General features: G+C 36.3%; 39 non-coding genes across 39 annotated transcripts; all 39 read left to right on the top strand.

The window, feature by feature from the left end:
- The first annotated feature begins 41 nt into the window (after positions 1 to 41).
- On the top strand, positions 42 to 123 carry TRNAS-UGA. The gene has a single exon. It is a non-coding gene; the product is annotated as a tRNA-Ser (tRNA).
- Positions 124 to 419: 296 nt separating this feature from the next.
- Positions 420 to 501, top strand: TRNAS-UGA. Its single transcript has one exon. It is a non-coding gene; the product is annotated as a tRNA-Ser (tRNA).
- A 92-nt stretch (positions 502 to 593) lies between these two features.
- Positions 594 to 675, top strand: TRNAS-UGA. Its single transcript has one exon. It is a non-coding gene; the product is annotated as a tRNA-Ser (tRNA).
- Positions 676 to 972: 297 nt separating this feature from the next.
- TRNAS-UGA lies at positions 973 to 1,054 on the top strand. The gene has a single exon. It is a non-coding gene; the product is annotated as a tRNA-Ser (tRNA).
- Positions 1,055 to 1,161: 107 nt separating this feature from the next.
- TRNAS-UGA lies at positions 1,162 to 1,243 on the top strand. Its single transcript has one exon. It is a non-coding gene; the product is annotated as a tRNA-Ser (tRNA).
- Positions 1,244 to 1,539: 296 nt separating this feature from the next.
- Positions 1,540 to 1,621, top strand: TRNAS-UGA. Its single transcript has one exon. It is a non-coding gene; the product is annotated as a tRNA-Ser (tRNA).
- A 107-nt stretch (positions 1,622 to 1,728) lies between these two features.
- TRNAS-UGA lies at positions 1,729 to 1,810 on the top strand. Its single transcript has one exon. It is a non-coding gene; the product is annotated as a tRNA-Ser (tRNA).
- A 108-nt stretch (positions 1,811 to 1,918) lies between these two features.
- On the top strand, positions 1,919 to 2,000 carry TRNAS-UGA. Its single transcript has one exon. It is a non-coding gene; the product is annotated as a tRNA-Ser (tRNA).
- Positions 2,001 to 2,297: 297 nt separating this feature from the next.
- Positions 2,298 to 2,379, top strand: TRNAS-UGA. Its single transcript has one exon. It is a non-coding gene; the product is annotated as a tRNA-Ser (tRNA).
- Positions 2,380 to 2,486: 107 nt separating this feature from the next.
- On the top strand, positions 2,487 to 2,568 carry TRNAS-UGA. The gene has a single exon. It is a non-coding gene; the product is annotated as a tRNA-Ser (tRNA).
- A 107-nt stretch (positions 2,569 to 2,675) lies between these two features.
- On the top strand, positions 2,676 to 2,757 carry TRNAS-UGA. The gene has a single exon. It is a non-coding gene; the product is annotated as a tRNA-Ser (tRNA).
- A 108-nt stretch (positions 2,758 to 2,865) lies between these two features.
- TRNAS-UGA lies at positions 2,866 to 2,947 on the top strand. The gene has a single exon. It is a non-coding gene; the product is annotated as a tRNA-Ser (tRNA).
- Positions 2,948 to 3,055: 108 nt separating this feature from the next.
- On the top strand, positions 3,056 to 3,137 carry TRNAS-UGA. Its single transcript has one exon. It is a non-coding gene; the product is annotated as a tRNA-Ser (tRNA).
- Positions 3,138 to 3,245: 108 nt separating this feature from the next.
- Positions 3,246 to 3,327, top strand: TRNAS-UGA. Its single transcript has one exon. It is a non-coding gene; the product is annotated as a tRNA-Ser (tRNA).
- Positions 3,328 to 3,621: 294 nt separating this feature from the next.
- TRNAS-UGA lies at positions 3,622 to 3,703 on the top strand. The gene has a single exon. It is a non-coding gene; the product is annotated as a tRNA-Ser (tRNA).
- Positions 3,704 to 3,810: 107 nt separating this feature from the next.
- TRNAS-UGA lies at positions 3,811 to 3,892 on the top strand. Its single transcript has one exon. It is a non-coding gene; the product is annotated as a tRNA-Ser (tRNA).
- Positions 3,893 to 3,999: 107 nt separating this feature from the next.
- Positions 4,000 to 4,081, top strand: TRNAS-UGA. Its single transcript has one exon. It is a non-coding gene; the product is annotated as a tRNA-Ser (tRNA).
- A 584-nt stretch (positions 4,082 to 4,665) lies between these two features.
- Positions 4,666 to 4,747, top strand: TRNAT-UGU. The gene has a single exon. It is a non-coding gene; the product is annotated as a tRNA-Thr (tRNA).
- Positions 4,748 to 4,854: 107 nt separating this feature from the next.
- On the top strand, positions 4,855 to 4,936 carry TRNAS-UGA. Its single transcript has one exon. It is a non-coding gene; the product is annotated as a tRNA-Ser (tRNA).
- A 485-nt stretch (positions 4,937 to 5,421) lies between these two features.
- On the top strand, positions 5,422 to 5,503 carry TRNAS-UGA. The gene has a single exon. It is a non-coding gene; the product is annotated as a tRNA-Ser (tRNA).
- Positions 5,504 to 5,610: 107 nt separating this feature from the next.
- TRNAS-UGA lies at positions 5,611 to 5,692 on the top strand. Its single transcript has one exon. It is a non-coding gene; the product is annotated as a tRNA-Ser (tRNA).
- Positions 5,693 to 5,955: 263 nt separating this feature from the next.
- On the top strand, positions 5,956 to 6,037 carry TRNAS-UGA. The gene has a single exon. It is a non-coding gene; the product is annotated as a tRNA-Ser (tRNA).
- A 107-nt stretch (positions 6,038 to 6,144) lies between these two features.
- On the top strand, positions 6,145 to 6,226 carry TRNAS-UGA. The gene has a single exon. It is a non-coding gene; the product is annotated as a tRNA-Ser (tRNA).
- A 487-nt stretch (positions 6,227 to 6,713) lies between these two features.
- TRNAS-UGA lies at positions 6,714 to 6,795 on the top strand. The gene has a single exon. It is a non-coding gene; the product is annotated as a tRNA-Ser (tRNA).
- A 485-nt stretch (positions 6,796 to 7,280) lies between these two features.
- On the top strand, positions 7,281 to 7,362 carry TRNAS-UGA. The gene has a single exon. It is a non-coding gene; the product is annotated as a tRNA-Ser (tRNA).
- Positions 7,363 to 7,469: 107 nt separating this feature from the next.
- TRNAS-UGA lies at positions 7,470 to 7,551 on the top strand. The gene has a single exon. It is a non-coding gene; the product is annotated as a tRNA-Ser (tRNA).
- Positions 7,552 to 7,658: 107 nt separating this feature from the next.
- Positions 7,659 to 7,740, top strand: TRNAS-UGA. The gene has a single exon. It is a non-coding gene; the product is annotated as a tRNA-Ser (tRNA).
- A 107-nt stretch (positions 7,741 to 7,847) lies between these two features.
- Positions 7,848 to 7,929, top strand: TRNAL-UAA. The gene has a single exon. It is a non-coding gene; the product is annotated as a tRNA-Leu (tRNA).
- Positions 7,930 to 8,099: 170 nt separating this feature from the next.
- TRNAS-UGA lies at positions 8,100 to 8,181 on the top strand. The gene has a single exon. It is a non-coding gene; the product is annotated as a tRNA-Ser (tRNA).
- A 249-nt stretch (positions 8,182 to 8,430) lies between these two features.
- On the top strand, positions 8,431 to 8,512 carry TRNAS-UGA. The gene has a single exon. It is a non-coding gene; the product is annotated as a tRNA-Ser (tRNA).
- A 485-nt stretch (positions 8,513 to 8,997) lies between these two features.
- On the top strand, positions 8,998 to 9,079 carry TRNAS-UGA. The gene has a single exon. It is a non-coding gene; the product is annotated as a tRNA-Ser (tRNA).
- Positions 9,080 to 9,232: 153 nt separating this feature from the next.
- On the top strand, positions 9,233 to 9,314 carry TRNAS-UGA. The gene has a single exon. It is a non-coding gene; the product is annotated as a tRNA-Ser (tRNA).
- A 107-nt stretch (positions 9,315 to 9,421) lies between these two features.
- On the top strand, positions 9,422 to 9,502 carry TRNAS-UGA. Its single transcript has one exon. It is a non-coding gene; the product is annotated as a tRNA-Ser (tRNA).
- A 108-nt stretch (positions 9,503 to 9,610) lies between these two features.
- Positions 9,611 to 9,692, top strand: TRNAS-UGA. Its single transcript has one exon. It is a non-coding gene; the product is annotated as a tRNA-Ser (tRNA).
- A 295-nt stretch (positions 9,693 to 9,987) lies between these two features.
- TRNASTOP-UCA lies at positions 9,988 to 10,069 on the top strand. Its single transcript has one exon. It is a non-coding gene; the product is annotated as a tRNA-Sec (tRNA).
- Positions 10,070 to 10,553: 484 nt separating this feature from the next.
- TRNAS-UGA lies at positions 10,554 to 10,635 on the top strand. Its single transcript has one exon. It is a non-coding gene; the product is annotated as a tRNA-Ser (tRNA).
- Positions 10,636 to 10,742: 107 nt separating this feature from the next.
- On the top strand, positions 10,743 to 10,824 carry TRNAS-UGA. Its single transcript has one exon. It is a non-coding gene; the product is annotated as a tRNA-Ser (tRNA).
- A 292-nt stretch (positions 10,825 to 11,116) lies between these two features.
- Positions 11,117 to 11,196, top strand: TRNAS-UGA. The gene has a single exon. It is a non-coding gene; the product is annotated as a tRNA-Ser (tRNA).
- A 294-nt stretch (positions 11,197 to 11,490) lies between these two features.
- On the top strand, positions 11,491 to 11,572 carry TRNAS-UGA. The gene has a single exon. It is a non-coding gene; the product is annotated as a tRNA-Ser (tRNA).
- The last annotated feature ends 3,428 nt before the right edge of the window (positions 11,573 to 15,000 follow it).

Below are 15,000 nucleotides of genomic sequence, written 5' to 3'. Positions count from 1 at the left end.
GAATCTATCTATTGACTTCAAAAATTTCCTACAACATCGGGGTCGATATGTCCGAGTGGTTAAGGAGACAGACTTGAAATCTGTTGGGCTTCGCCCGCGTAGGTTCGAACCCTGCTGTCGACGTTTAATTTATTTTAGCTCGATCAAACGCATAATTCAATAAATTTTAAAACATTTCAACTTTTATTTGAATCTATCTATTGACTTCAAAAATTTCCTAAAGCATCGAGGTCGATATGTTTGAGTGGTTAAGGGGATAGACTTGAAATCTGTTGGGCTTTGCCCGCGCATGTTCGAACCCTACTGTCGATGTTTGATCTATTTTAGCTCGATCAAACGCATAATTCAATAAATTTTAAAATATTTCAACTTTTATTTGAATCTATCTATTGACTTCAAAAATTTCCTACAACATCGAGGTCGATATGTTCGAGTGGTTAAGGAGACAGACTTGAAATCTGTTGGGCTTAGCCCGCGCATGTTCGAACCCTGCTGTCGATATACGATCAAACGCATAATTCAATAAATTTTAAAATATTTTAACTTTTATTTGAATCTATCTATTGACTTCAAAAATTTCTTACAACATCGAGGTCGATATGTCCGAGTGGTTAAGGAGACAGACTTGAAATCTATTGGGCTTTGCCCGCGTAGGTTCGAACCCTGCTGTCGACGTTTGATTTATTTTAAGCTCGATCAAACACATAATTCAATAAATTTTAAAACATTTCAACTTTTATTCAAATTTATCTATTGACTTCAAAAATTTCCTACAACATCGAGGTTGATATGTCCGAGTGTTTGAGGAGACAGACTTGGAATCTGTTGGGCTTTGCCTGCGCAGGTTTGAACCCTACTGTCGACGTTTGATTTATTTTAGCTCGATCAATCGCATAATTCAAAAAATCTTAAAACATTTAAACTTTTATTTGAATTTATCTATTGACTTCAAAAATTTCTTAAACCATCGAGGTCGATATATTCGAGTGGTTAAGGAGACAGACCTGAAATCTATTGGACTTTGCCCGTGCAGGTTCGAACCCTGCTGTCGACGTGTGATTTATTTTAGCTCGATCAAACACACAATTCAATAAATTTAAAAACATTTCAACTTTTATTTGAATCTATCTATTGACTTCAAAAATTTCCTACAACATCGGGGTCGATATGTCCGAGTGGTTAAGGAGACAGACTTGAAATCTGTTGGGCTTCGCCCGCGTAGGTTCGAACCCTGCTGTCGACGTTTGATTTATTTTAGCTCGATCAAACGCATAATTCAATAAATTTTAAAACATTTCAACTTTTATTCAAATTTATCTATTGACTTCAAAAATTTCCTACAACATCGAGGTTGATATGTCCGAGTGTTTGAGGAGACAGACTTGGAATCTGTTGGGCTTTGCCTGCGCAGGTTTGAACCCTACTGTCGACGTTTGATTTATTTTAGCTCGATCAATCGCATAATTCAAAAAATCTTAAAACATTTAAACTTTTATTTGAATTTATCTATTGACTTCAAAAATTTCTTAAACCATCGAGGTCGATATATTCGAGTGGTTAAGGAGACAGACCTGAAATCTATTGGACTTTGCCCGTGCAGGTTCGAACCCTGCTGTCGACGTGTGATTTATTTTAGCTCGATCAAACACACAATTCAATAAATTTAAAAACATTTCAACTTTTATTTGAATCTATCTATTGACTTCAAAAATTTCCTACAACATCGGGGTCGATATGTCCGAGTGGTTAAGGAGACAGACTTGAAATCTGTTGGGCTTCGCCCGCGCAGGTTCGAACCCTGCTGTCGACGTTTGATTTATTTTAAGCTCGATCAAACACATAATTCAATAAATTTTAAAACATTTCAACTTTTATTCAAATTTATCTATTGACTTCAAAAATTTCCTACAACATCGGGGTCGATATGTTCGAGTGGTTAAGGGGATAGACTTGAAATCTGTTGGGCTTCGCCCGCGCAGGTTCGAACCCTGCTGTCGACGTTTGATTTATTTTAAGCTCGATCAAACGCATAATTCAATAAATTTTAAAACATTTCAACTTTTATTCAAATTTATCTATTGACTTCAAAAATTTCCTACAACATCGGGGTCGATATGTTCGAGTGTTTAAGGAGACAGACTTGAAATCTGTTGGGCTTCGCCCACGCAGGTTCGAACCCTACTGTCGACGTTTGATTTATTTTAGCACGATCAAACGCATAATTCAAAAATTTTTAAAACATTTCAACTTTTATTTGAATCTATCTATTGACTTCAAAAATTTCCTTAAGCATCGAGGTCGATATGTCCGAGTGGTTAAGGAGACAGACTTGAAATCTGTTGGGCTTCGCCCGCGTAGGTTCGAACCCTGCTGTCGACGTTTGATTTATTTTAGCTCGATCAAACGCATAATTCAATAAATTTTAAAATATTTCAACTTTTATTTGAATCTATCTATTGACTTCAAAAATTTCCTTAAGCATCGAGGTCGATATGTCCGAGTGGTTAAGGAGACAGACTTGAAATCTGTTGGGCTTCGCCCGCGTAGGTTCGAACCCTGCTGTCGACGTTTGATTTATTTTAGCTCGATCAAACGCATAATTCAAAAAATTTTAAAACATTTCAACTTTTATTTGAATCTATCTATTGACTTCAAAAATTTCCTTAAGCATCGAGGTCGATATGTCCGAGTGGTTAAGGAGACAGACTTGAAATCTGTTGGGCTTCGCCCGCGTAGGTTCGAACCCTGCTGTCGACGTTTGATTTATTTTAAGCTCGATCAAACGCATAATTCAATAAATTTTAAAATATTTCAACTTTTATTTGAATCTATCTATTGACTTCAAAAATTTCCTTAAGCATCGAGGTCGATATGTCCGAGTGGTTAAGGAGACAGACTTGAAATCTGTTGGGCTTCGCCCGCGTAGGTTCGAACCCTGCTGTCGACGTTTGATTTATTTTAAGCTCGATCAAACGCATAATTCAATAAATTTTAAAATATTTCAACTTTTATTTGAATCTATCTATTGACTTCAAAAATTTCCTACAACATCGGGGTCGATATGTCCGAGTGGTTAAGGAGACAGACTTGAAATCTGTTGGGCTTCGCCCGCGTAGGTTCGAACCCTGCTGTCGACGTTTGATTTATTTTAAGCTCGATCAAACGCATAATTCAAAAAATTTTAAAACATTTCAACTTTTATTTGAATCTATCTATTGACTTCAAAAATTTCCTTAAGCATCGAGGTCGATATGTCCGAGTGGTTAAGGAGACAGACTTGAAATCTGTTGGGCTTCGCCCGCGTAGGTTCGAACCCTGCTGTCGACGTTTGATTTATTTTAAGCTCGATCAAACGCATAATTCAATAAATTTTAAAACATTTCAACTTTTATTTGAATTTATCTATTGACTTCAAAAATTTCCTACAACATCGGGGTCGATATGTCCTGTTTAAGGTGACAGACTTAAAATCTGTTGGGCTTCGCCCACGCAGGTTCGAACCCTACTGTCGACGTTTGATTTATTTTAGCACGATCAAACGCATAATTCAAAAAATTTTAAAACATTTCAACTTTTATTTCAATCTATCTATTGACTTCAAAAATTTCCTACAACATCGGGGTCGATATGTCCGAGTGGTTAAGGAGACAGACTTGAAATCTGTTGGGCTTCGCCCACGCAGGTTCGAACCCTACTGTCGACGTTTGATTTATTTTAGCACGATCAAACGCATAATTCAAAAAATTTTAAAACATTTACACTTTTATTTGAATCTATCTATTGACTTCAAAAATAACCTAAAGCATTGAGGTCGATATGTTCAAGTGGTTAAGGAGACAGACTTGAAATCTGTTGGGCTTTGCCCGCGCATGTTCGAACCCTTCTGTCGATGTTTAATCTATTTTAGCTCGATCAAACGCATAATTCAATAAATTTTAAAATATTTCAACTTTTATTTGAATCTATCTATTGACTTGAAAAATTTCTTACAACATCGAGGTCGATATGTCTGAGTGGTTAAGGAGACAGACTTGAAATTTGTTGGGCTTTGCCCGCGTAGGTTCGAACCCTGCTGTCGACATTTGATTTATTTTAAGCTCGATCAAACACATAATTCAATAAATTTTAAAACATTTCAACTTTTATTCAAATTTATCTATTGACTTCAAAAATTTCCTACAACATCCAGGTTTATATGTCCGAGTGTTTGAGGAGACAGACTTGACATCCAGGTTTATATGTCCGAGTGTTTGAGGAGACAGACTTGGAATTTGTTGAGAGGAGACAGACTTGGAATTTGTTGGGCGTTTGAGGAGACAGACTTGGAATTTGTTGGGCTTGGCCTGCGCAGGTTCGAACCCTATTGTCGACGTTTGATTTATTTTAGCTCGATCAAACGCATAATTCAATAAATTTTAAAACATTTCAACTTTTATTCAAATTTATCTATTGACTTCAAAAATTTCCTACAACATCGGGGTCGATATGTCCTGTTTAAGGTGACAGACTTAAAATCTGTTGGGCTTCGCCCACGCAGGTTCGAACCCTACTGTTGACGTTTGATTTATTTTAGCACGATCAAACGCATAATTCAAAAAATTTTAAAACATTTCAACTTTTATTTGAATCTATCTATTGACTTCAAAAATTTCCAAAAGCATCGAGGTCGATATGTCCGAGTGGTTAAGGAGACAGACTTGTAATCTGTTGGGCTTTGCCCGCGCATGTTCGAACCCCGCTGTCGATGTTTGATCTATTTTAGCTCGATCAAACGCATAATTCAATAAATTTTAAAATATTTCAACTTTTATTTGAATCTATCTATTGACTTGAAAAATTTTCTACAACATCGAGGTCGATATGTCCGAGTGGTTAAGGAGACAGACTTGAAATCTGTTGGGCTTTGCCCGCGTAGGTTCGAACCCTGCTGTCGACGTTTGATTTATTTTAAGCTTGATCAAACGCATAATTCAATAAATTTTAAAACATTTCAAATTTTATTCAAATTTATCTATTGACTTCAAAAATTTCCTACAACATTGAGGTTGATATGTCCAGTGTTTGAGGAGACAGATTTGAAATCTGTTGGGCTTTGCCTGTGCAGGTTCGAACCCTACTGTCGACGTTTGATTTATTTTAGCTCGATCAAACGCATAATTCAAAAAATCTTAAAACATTTCAACTTTTATTTGAATCTATCTATTGACTTCAAAAATTTCTTAAAGCATCGAGGTCGATATGTCCGAGTGTTTGAGGAGACAGACCTAAAATCTATTGGGCTTCGCCCGTGCAGGTTCAAACCATGTTGTTGACGTGTGATTTATTTTAGCTCGATCAAACGCACAATTCAATAAATTTTAAAACATTTCAACTTTTATTTGAATTTATCTATTGACTTCAAAAATTTCCCATAGCATTGAGGTCGATATGTTCGAGTGGTTAAGGAGACAGACTTGAAATCTATTAGGCTTCCCCTGCGCAGGTTCGAACCCTGCTGTTGACGTTTGATTTATTTTAGCTCGATCAAACGCATAATTCAATAAATTTTAAAACATTTGAACTTTTAATTGAAGCTATCTATTGACTTCCAAAATTTCCTACAACATCGGGGTCGATATGTCCGAGTGTTTAAGGAGACAAACTTGAAATCTATTGGGCTTCGCCTGTGCAGGTTCGAACCCTGCTGTCGACGTGTGATTTATTTTAGCTCGATCAAACGCACAATACAATAAATTTTAAAACATTTCTACTTTTATTTTTATCTATCTATTGACTTCAAAAATTTCCTACAACATCGGGGTCGATATGACGAGTGTTTAAGGAGACAGGTTTGAACCCTGCTGTCGACGTTTGATTTATTTTAGCACTATCAACGCATAATTCAAAAAATTTTAAAACATTTCAACTTTTATTTGAATCTATCTATTGACTTCAAAAATTTCCTAAAGCATCGAGGTCGATATGTCCGAGTGGTTAAGGAGACAGACTTGAAATCTGTTGGGCTTTGCCCGCGCATGTTCGAACCCTGCTGTCGATGTTTGATCTATTTTAGCTCGATCAAACGCATAATTCAATAAATTTTAAAATATTTCAACTTTTATTTGAATCTATCTATTGACTTCAAAAATTTCCTACAACATCGAGGTCGATATGTCCGAGTGGTTAAGGAGACAGACTTGAAATCTGTTGGGCTTTGCCCGCGTAGGTTCGAACCCTGCCGTCGACGTTTAATTTATTTTAAGCTCGATCAAACGCATAATTCTATAAATTTTAAAACATTTCAACTTTTATTCAAATTTATCTATTGACTTCAAAAATTTCCTACAACATTGAGGTTGATATGTCCGAGTGTTTGAGGAGACAGACTTGAAATCTGTTGGGCTTTGCCTGCGACAGGTTCGAACCCTATTGTCGACGTTTGATTTATTTTAGCTCGATCAAACGCATAATTCAAAAAATCTTAAAACATTTCAACTTTTATTTGAATCTATCTATTGACTTCAAAAATTTCTTAAAGCATCGTGGTCGATATGTCTGAGTGGTTAAGGAGACAGACCTAAAATCTATTGGGCTTCACCTGTGCAGGTTCGAACCCTGCTGTCGATGTGTGATTTATTTTAGCTCGATCAAACACACAATTCAATAAATTTTAAAACATTTCAACTTTTATTTGAATCTATCTATTGACTTCAAAAATTTCCTACAACATCGGGGTCGATATGTCCGAGTGGTTAAGGAGACAGACTTGAAATCTATTGGGCTTCGCCCGCGTAGGTTCGAACCCTGCTGTCGACGTTTGATTTATTTTAGCTCGATCAAACGCATAATTCAATAAATTTTAAAACATTTCAACTTTTATTCAAATTTATCTATTGACTTCAAAAATTTCCTATAGCATTGAGGTTGATATGTTTGAGCGGTTAAGGAGACAGACTTGAAATCTGTTGGGCTTTGCCCATGCAGGTTCAAACCCTACTATCGACGTTTGTTTTATTTTAGCTCAATCAAACGCATAATTCAATAAATTTTTAAATATTTCAACTTTTATTTGAATCTATCTATTGACTTCAAAAATTTCCTATAGCGTCGAGGTCGATATGTTCGAGTGGTTAAGAAGACAAATTCGAAATCTGTAGGGCTTAGCCCACGTAAGTTCAAACCATGCTTTCAACGTTTGGTTTATTTTATCTCGATCAAACGCATAATTCAATAAATTTTAAAATGTTTCTACTTTTATTTGAATCTATCTATTGACTTTAAAAATTTTCCACAGCATCGAGGTCAATATGTCCGAGTGGTTAAGGAGACAGACTTGAAATCTGTTGGGCTTCACTCGCGCAGGTTCGAACCCTGCTGTCGACGTGTGATTTATTTTAGATCGATCAAACACACAATTCAATAAATTTTAAAACATTTCAACTTTTATTTGAATCTATCTATTGACTTCAAAAATTTCCTACAACATCGGGGTCGATATGTCCGAGTGGTTAAGGAGACAGACTTGAAATCTGTTGGGCTTCTCCCGCGTAGGTTCGAACCCTGCTGTCGACGTTTGATTTATTTTAGCACGATCAAACGCATAATTCAAAAAATTTTAAAACATTTCAACTTTTATTTGAATCTATCTATTGACTTCAAAAATTTCCTAAAGCATTGAGGTCGATATGTCCGAGTGGTTAAGGAGACAGACTTGAAATCTGTTGGGCTTCACCCGCGCAGGTTCGAACCCTGCTGTCGACGTTTGATTTATTTTTGCTCGATCAAACGCATAATTCAAAAAATCTTAAAACATTTCAACTTTTATTTGAATCTATCTATTGACTTCAAAAATTTCTTAAAGTATTGAGGTTGATATGTCTGAGTGGTTAAGGAGACAGACCTAAAATCTATTGGGCTTCGCCCGTGCAGGTTCGAACCCTGCTGTCGACGTGTCATTTATTTTAGCTTGATCAAATGCACAATTCAATAAATTTTAAACATTTCAACTTTTATTTGAATCTATCTAAGCTTGATCAAATGCACAATTCAATAAATTTTAAAACATTTCAACTTTTATTTGAATCTATCTATTGACTTCAAAAATTTCTTACAACATCGGGGTCGATATGTCTGAGTGTTTAAGGAGACAGACATGAAATCTGTTGGGCTTCGCCCACGCAGGTTCGAACCCTGCTGTCGACGTTTGATTTATTTTAGCACGATCAAACGCATAATTCAAAAATTTTTAAAACATTTCAACTTTTATTTGAATCTATCTGACTTCAACAGACTTGAAATCTGTTGGGCTTTGCCCGCGCATGTTTGAACCCTGCTGTCGATGTTTGATCTATTTTAGCTCGATCAAACGCATAATTCAATAAATTTTAATAAAATGTTTCTACTTTTATTTGAATCTATCTATCGACTTTAAAAAAATTTCACAGCATCGAGGTCGATATGTCCGAGTGGTTAAGGAGACAGACTTGAAATCTGTTGGGCTTCACCCGCGCAGGTTTGAACCCTGCTATCGACGTTTGATTTATTTTTGCTCGATCAAACGCACAATTCAATAAATTTTAAAACATTTCAACTTTTATTTGAATCTATCTATTGACTTCAAAAATTTCCTACAACATTGAGGTTGATATGTTCGAGTGTTTGAGGAGACAGACTTGAAATCTGTTGGGCTTTGCCCGCGCAGGTTCGAACCCTACTGTCGACGTTTGATTTATTTTAGCTCGATCAAACGCATAATTCAAAAAATCTTAAAACATTTCAACTTTTATTTGAATCTATCTATTGACTTCAAAAATTTCTTAAAGCATCGAGGTTGATATGTCTGAGTGGTTAAGGAGACAGACCTAAAATCTATTGGGCTTCGCCCATGCAGGTTTGAACCTTGCTGTCGATGTGTGATTTATTTTAGCTCGATCAAACACACAATTCAATAAATTTTAAAACATTTCAACTTTTATTTGAATCTATCTATTGACTTCAAAAATTTCCTACAACATCGGGGTCGATATGTCCGAGTGGTTAAGGAGTCAGACTTGAAATCTGTTGGGCTTCGCCCGCGTAGGTTCGAACCCTGCTGTCGACGTTTGATTTATTTTAGCTCCGCGTAGGTTCGAACCCTGCTGTCGACGTTTGATTTATTTTAGCTCGATCAAACGCACAATTCAATAAATTTTAAAACATTTCAACTTTTATTTGAATCTATCTATTGACTTCCAAAATTTCCTACAACATTGGGGTCGATATGTCCAAGTGTTTAAGGAGACAGACTTGAAATCTGTTGGGCTTCACCCGTGTAGGTTCGAACCTTGCTATCGACGTTTGATTTATTTTAGCTCGATCAAACGCATAATTCAATAAATTTTAAAACATTTCAACTTTTATTTGAATCTATCTATTGACTTCAAAAATTTCCTAAAGTATTGAGGTTGATATGTCCGAGTGGTTAAGGAGATAGACTTGAAATCTATTGGGCTTCGCCCGTGCAGTTCGAACCCTGCTGTCGACGTTTCATTTATTTTAGCTCGATCAAACGCACAATTCAATAAATTTTTAAAACATTTCAACTTTTATTTGAATCTATTTATTGACTTCAAAAATTTCCTATAGCATCGAGGTCGATATGTCTGAGTGGTTAAGGAGATAGACTTGAAATCTGTTTGGCTTCGCCCGCGCAGGTTTGAACCCTGCTGTCGACGTTTGACTTATTTTACCTCGATCAAGCCCACAATTCAATAAATTTTAAATCAATTCAACTTTTATTCAAATCTATCTATTGCCTTTAAAAATTTCTTACAACAACGAGGTCGATATGTTCGTTGGTCAAGGAGACAGACTTGAAATTTGTTGGGCTTCGCCCACGCAAGTTCGAACCCTGCTGTTGACGTTTGACTTATTTTACCTCGATCAATCCCACAATTCAATAAATTTTAAATCAATTCAACTTTTATTCAAATCTATCTGTTGAATTCAAAAATTTCCTATAGCATTGAGGTTGATATGTTCGAGTGGTTAAGGAGAAAGACTTCAAATCTGTTGGGCTTTGCCCGCGTAGGTTCGAACCCTACTGTCGACGTTTGATTTATTTTAGCTTGATCAAACGCACAATTCAATAAATTTTAAAACATTTTTTCAACTTTTATTTGAATCTATCTATTGACTTTAAAAATTTTCTACAGCATTGAGGTTGATATGTCTGAGTAGTTAAGGAGACAGACTTGAAATCTTTTGGGCTTTGCCTGCAGGTTCGAACCCTGCTGTCAACGTTTCATTTATTTTAGCTCGATTAAACGCATAATTCAATAAATTTTAAAACATTTCAACTTTTATTTGAATCTATCTATTGGCTTCAAAAATTTCCTACAACATCGAGGTTGATAGGTTTGAGTGGTTAAGGAGATCGACTTAAAATTTGTTGGGCTTCGCCTGCGCAGGTTCGAACCCTGCTATTGATGTCTGATTTATTTTAGCTTGATCACGCATAATTCAATAAATTTTAAAACATTTCAACTTTTATTTGAATTTATCTATTGACTTCAAAAATTTCCTATAGCATCGAGGTCGATATGTTCGAGTGGTTAAGGAGACAGACTTGAAATCTATTAGGCTTCCCCTGCGCAGGTTCGAACCCTGCTGTTGACGTTTGATTTATTTTAGCTCGATCAATCGCATAATTCAATAAATTTTAAAACATTTCAACTTTTAATTGAAGCTATCTATTGACTTCCAAAATTTCCTACAACATCGGGGTCGATATGTCCGAGTGTTTAAGGAGACAAACTTGAAATCTATTGGGCTTCGCCTGTGCAGGTTCGAACCCTGCTGTCGACGTGTGATTTATTTTAGCTCGATCAAACGCACAATACAATAAATTTTAAAACATTTCAACTTTTATTTTTATCTATCTATTGACTTCAAAAATTTTCTACAACATCGGGGTCGATATGACGAGTGTTTAAGGAGACAGACTTGAAATCTGTTGGGCTTCGCCCACAGGTTTGAACCCTGCTGTCGACGTTTGATTTATTTTAGCACTATCAACGCATAATTCAAAAAATTTTAAAACATTTCAACTTTTATTTGAATCTATCTATTGACTTCAAAAATTTCCTAAAGCATCGAGGTTGATATGTCTGAGTAGTTAAGGAGACAGACTTGAAATCTGTTGGGCTTTGCCTGCAGGTTCGAACCCTGCTGTCGACGTTTCATTTATTTTAGCTCGATCAAACGCATAATTCAATAAATTTTAAAACATTTCAACTTTTATTTGAATCTATCTATTGGCTTCAAAAATTTCCTACAACATCGAGGTTGATAGGTTCGAGTGGTTAAGGAGATCGACTTAAAATTTGTTGGGCTTCGCCTGCGCAGGTTCGAACCCTGCTATCGATGTCTGATTTATTTTAGCTTGATCACGCATAATTCAATAAATTTTAAAACATTTCAACTTTTATTTGAATTTATCTATTGACTTCAAAAATTTCCTATAGCATCGAGGTCGATATGTTCGAGTGGTTAAGGGGACAGACTTGAAATCTATTAGGCTTCCCCTGCGCAGGTTCGAACCCTGCTGTTGACGTTTGATTTATTTTAGCTCGATCAAACGCATAATTCAATAAATTTTAAAACATTTCAACTTTTATTTGAATCTATCTATTGACTTCAAAAATTTCCTATAGCATCGAGGTCGTTCAAGTGGTTAAGGAGACAGACTTGAAATTTGGTGGGCTTCGCCCCCGAAGGTTCGAACCCTATTGTCGACGTTCTACCTCGATCAAGCCTGTCTGAGTGGTTAAGGAGATAGGCTTGAAATTTGTTGAGCTTCGCCCGGGTAGGTTCAAACCCTGCTGACATTTGATTTATTTTATCTCTATCAAACCCACAATAATTTTTAAACAATCCACCTTTTATTCGAATCTATTGAGTTCAAAAATTCCCTATAATAGAGGTTGATATGTTCTAGTGGTTAAGGAGACAGACTTGAAATTTGTTGGGCTTTGCTCGCACAAGTTCAAAACCTGCTATTGACGTTTGATTTATTTTAGCTCGATCAAACCCACAATTCAATAAATTGTCAAACAATACAACTTTTATTAATTCAACTTTTATTCCAATCTATCTATTGACTTCAAAAATTTCCTACAACATCGTGGTTGATATGTCCGAGTGGTTAAGGAGACAGACTTGAAATTTGTTGGGCTTCGCCTGTGCAGGTTTGAACCCTATTGTCGACGTTTGATTTATTTTAGCTCGATCAAACCCACAATTCAACTTTTATTTGAATCTATCTATTGAGTTCAAAAATTCCCCATAGCATCGAGGTTGATATTTTCGAGAGGTTAAGGAGATAAGACTTGAAATTTGTTAGGCTTAGGTTCAAACCCTGGTGTCGATGTTTGATTTATTTTAGCTCGATTAAACCCACAATTCAATAAATTTTAAAAGGTCGATATGTTTGAGTGGTTAAGGAGACAGGCTTGAAATCTAAATCTGTTGGGCTTAGGTTCAAACTCTGCTGTTGATGTTTGATTTATTTTAGCTTGATCAAACCCACAATTCAATAAATTTTAAAATAATTCAACTTTTATTCGAGAGGTTAAGGAGATAAGACTTGAAATTTGTTAGGCTTAGGTTCAAACCCTGGTGTCGATGTTTGATTTATTTTAGCTCGATTAAACCCACAATTCAATAAATTTTAAAAGGTCGATATGTTTGAGTGGTTAAGGAGACAGGCTTGAAATCTGTTGGGCTTAGGTTCAAACTCTGCTGTTGATGTTTGATTTATTTTAGCTTGATCAAACCCACAATTCAATAAATTTTAAAATAATTCAACTTTTATTCGAATCTATCTATTGACTTCAAAAATTCTTTACAACATTGAGGTTGATATGTTTAAGTGATTAAGGAGACAGACTTGAAATCTGTTAGTCTTAGGTTCAAACCTTGTTGTCTACGTTTAATTTATTTTAGCTTAGGGGACAGACTTGAGGTCTGTGTCCGTTGAGGTTGATATGTCTGAGTGATTAAGAAGACAGACTTGAAAGTTCAAACCTTGCTGTCTACGTTTAATTTATTTTAGCTTAGGGGACAGACTTGAGGTCTGTGTCCGTTGAGGTTGATATGTCTGAGTGATTAAGAAGACAGACTTGAAAGTTCAAACCTTGCTGTCTACGTTTAATTTATTTTAGCTTAGGGGACAGACTTGAGGTCTGTGTCCGAGTTGTTAAGAATCAAGGTTTGAGCTGCTATTAGGGGACGGACTTGAAATCTGTTGGGCTTAGGGGACAGACTTGAAATCTGTTGGGCTTCGCGCCCTTTGAACCCTGTCTGTCGAGGGTCTGTGTCCGAGTTGTTAAGAATCAAGGTTTGAGTTGTTAGGAGACAGACTCGAAATCTGTTGGGATTCGCGCCCGTTTGAACCCTGTCAACGTTTGATTTATTTTAGCTCGATCAAACCCATAATTCAATAAATTTTAAAACAATTCAACTTTTATTCGAATCTATCTATTGACTTCAAAAATTGGCTATAGCATCGAGGTTGATACATTTGAGTGGTTAGGAGGGAGACTTGAAATCTTTTGGGTTTCACCCGCCCAGGAAACAATTCAACTTTTATTCGAATCTATCTATTGACTTCAAAATTCAATAAATTTTAAAACAATTCAACTTTTATTCGAATCTATCTATTGACTTCAAAAATTGGCTTAGCATCGAGGTTGATATGTTTGAGTGGTTACGGAGGGAGACTTGAAATCTTTTGGGCTTCGCCCGTGCAGGTTCGTCGACGTTTGATTTATTTTAGCTCGATCAAACCCACAATTCAACAAATTTTAAAATAATCCACTTTTATTCGAATCTATCATGTTAAGGAGACAAACTTGAAATCTGGGCTTTATATGGCCGAGTGGAGGGCTATTTGGGCTTTGTATGTTAAGGAGACAGACTTAAAACCTGGGCTTTGTATGGTCGAGTGGAGGGCTAGGGCTTTGTATGTTAAGGAGACAGAAAATAGACAAAACTATCACTTTCTCAACACATACAACTTTACAATCAACAACAAACAGCAAAATCACACTATTACAATACACACTACACACACTTACACAAACTACTAAAGAACACTTTCTTTTGCCAAAATACATAAAACAGACAAATCATCAATTTCTAAACCTTGACAGACAATGATATCACACCCTTCTCACTCATCAATAACATCTAACTCACACCAAAGAATCCCATACTCCTTACACCTTCCGACTTCGATGGTTTTCGTAGTTCCATCGGAGACAAGATCCTCCTTTTAGAGTGTAGCACCCTCCACTGTGCGCCAACACCGAAGGCGTAATGGTATTTCCTTCGGTTACTGCATTTGGCCTATCCTCATGCAGGGCGGAGTAGAGAAACGGAGGTTTGATGTTTAGACATATAATAAGCTCCACCCTTACTCCTTACGTCTTACACATATTGTGATGTCTTCCCTATGATGTGATGGTTTTGTGATTTCCTCCACATCATAGGCACGATCTGTGGAGTAGGGCACCATCCATTGTGCGCCAATGCCGAAGGCTTAGTGGTATTTCCTTCGGTGACTGTCCAGCATGCAGGGGCGAGTGGGGAAACAGCTGTATTAAGTCTTGCTGTATGGGGAATTAGGTCCATCCTCTTTTTGGTGTGGTGGCCTATCGGTATGGTGCCCTATGAGATGGTAGGGGATTATGCAATTTTTTTCTTCGTCTTTACTTTACAAACAAAAAAAAATAGGAGGGAAATTCACTGTGGCGCGCTCATTAAAAAAAAATCCTTTTGTGGGAAACCATTTATTAAAAAAAATAAATAAGCTTAACACAAAGGGAGAAAAAGAAATAATAGTAACTTGGTCCAGAGCATCTACCATTATACCCACAATGATTGGGCATACTATTGCTATTCATAATGGAAGGGACCACTTGCCTATTTATATAACGGATCGCATGGTAGGTCATAAATTGGGAGAATTTGCACCCACTC

This window comes from Cucurbita moschata, unplaced genomic scaffold, assembly GCF_002738365.1.
Source record: "Cucurbita moschata cultivar Rifu unplaced genomic scaffold, Cmos_1.0 Cmo_Scf00082, whole genome shotgun sequence".
Taxonomy (NCBI): domain Eukaryota; kingdom Viridiplantae; phylum Streptophyta; class Magnoliopsida; order Cucurbitales; family Cucurbitaceae; genus Cucurbita; species Cucurbita moschata.
Note: the sequence above shows the minus strand (reverse complement) of the source record. Positions and strands in the feature narration are given on the sequence as shown.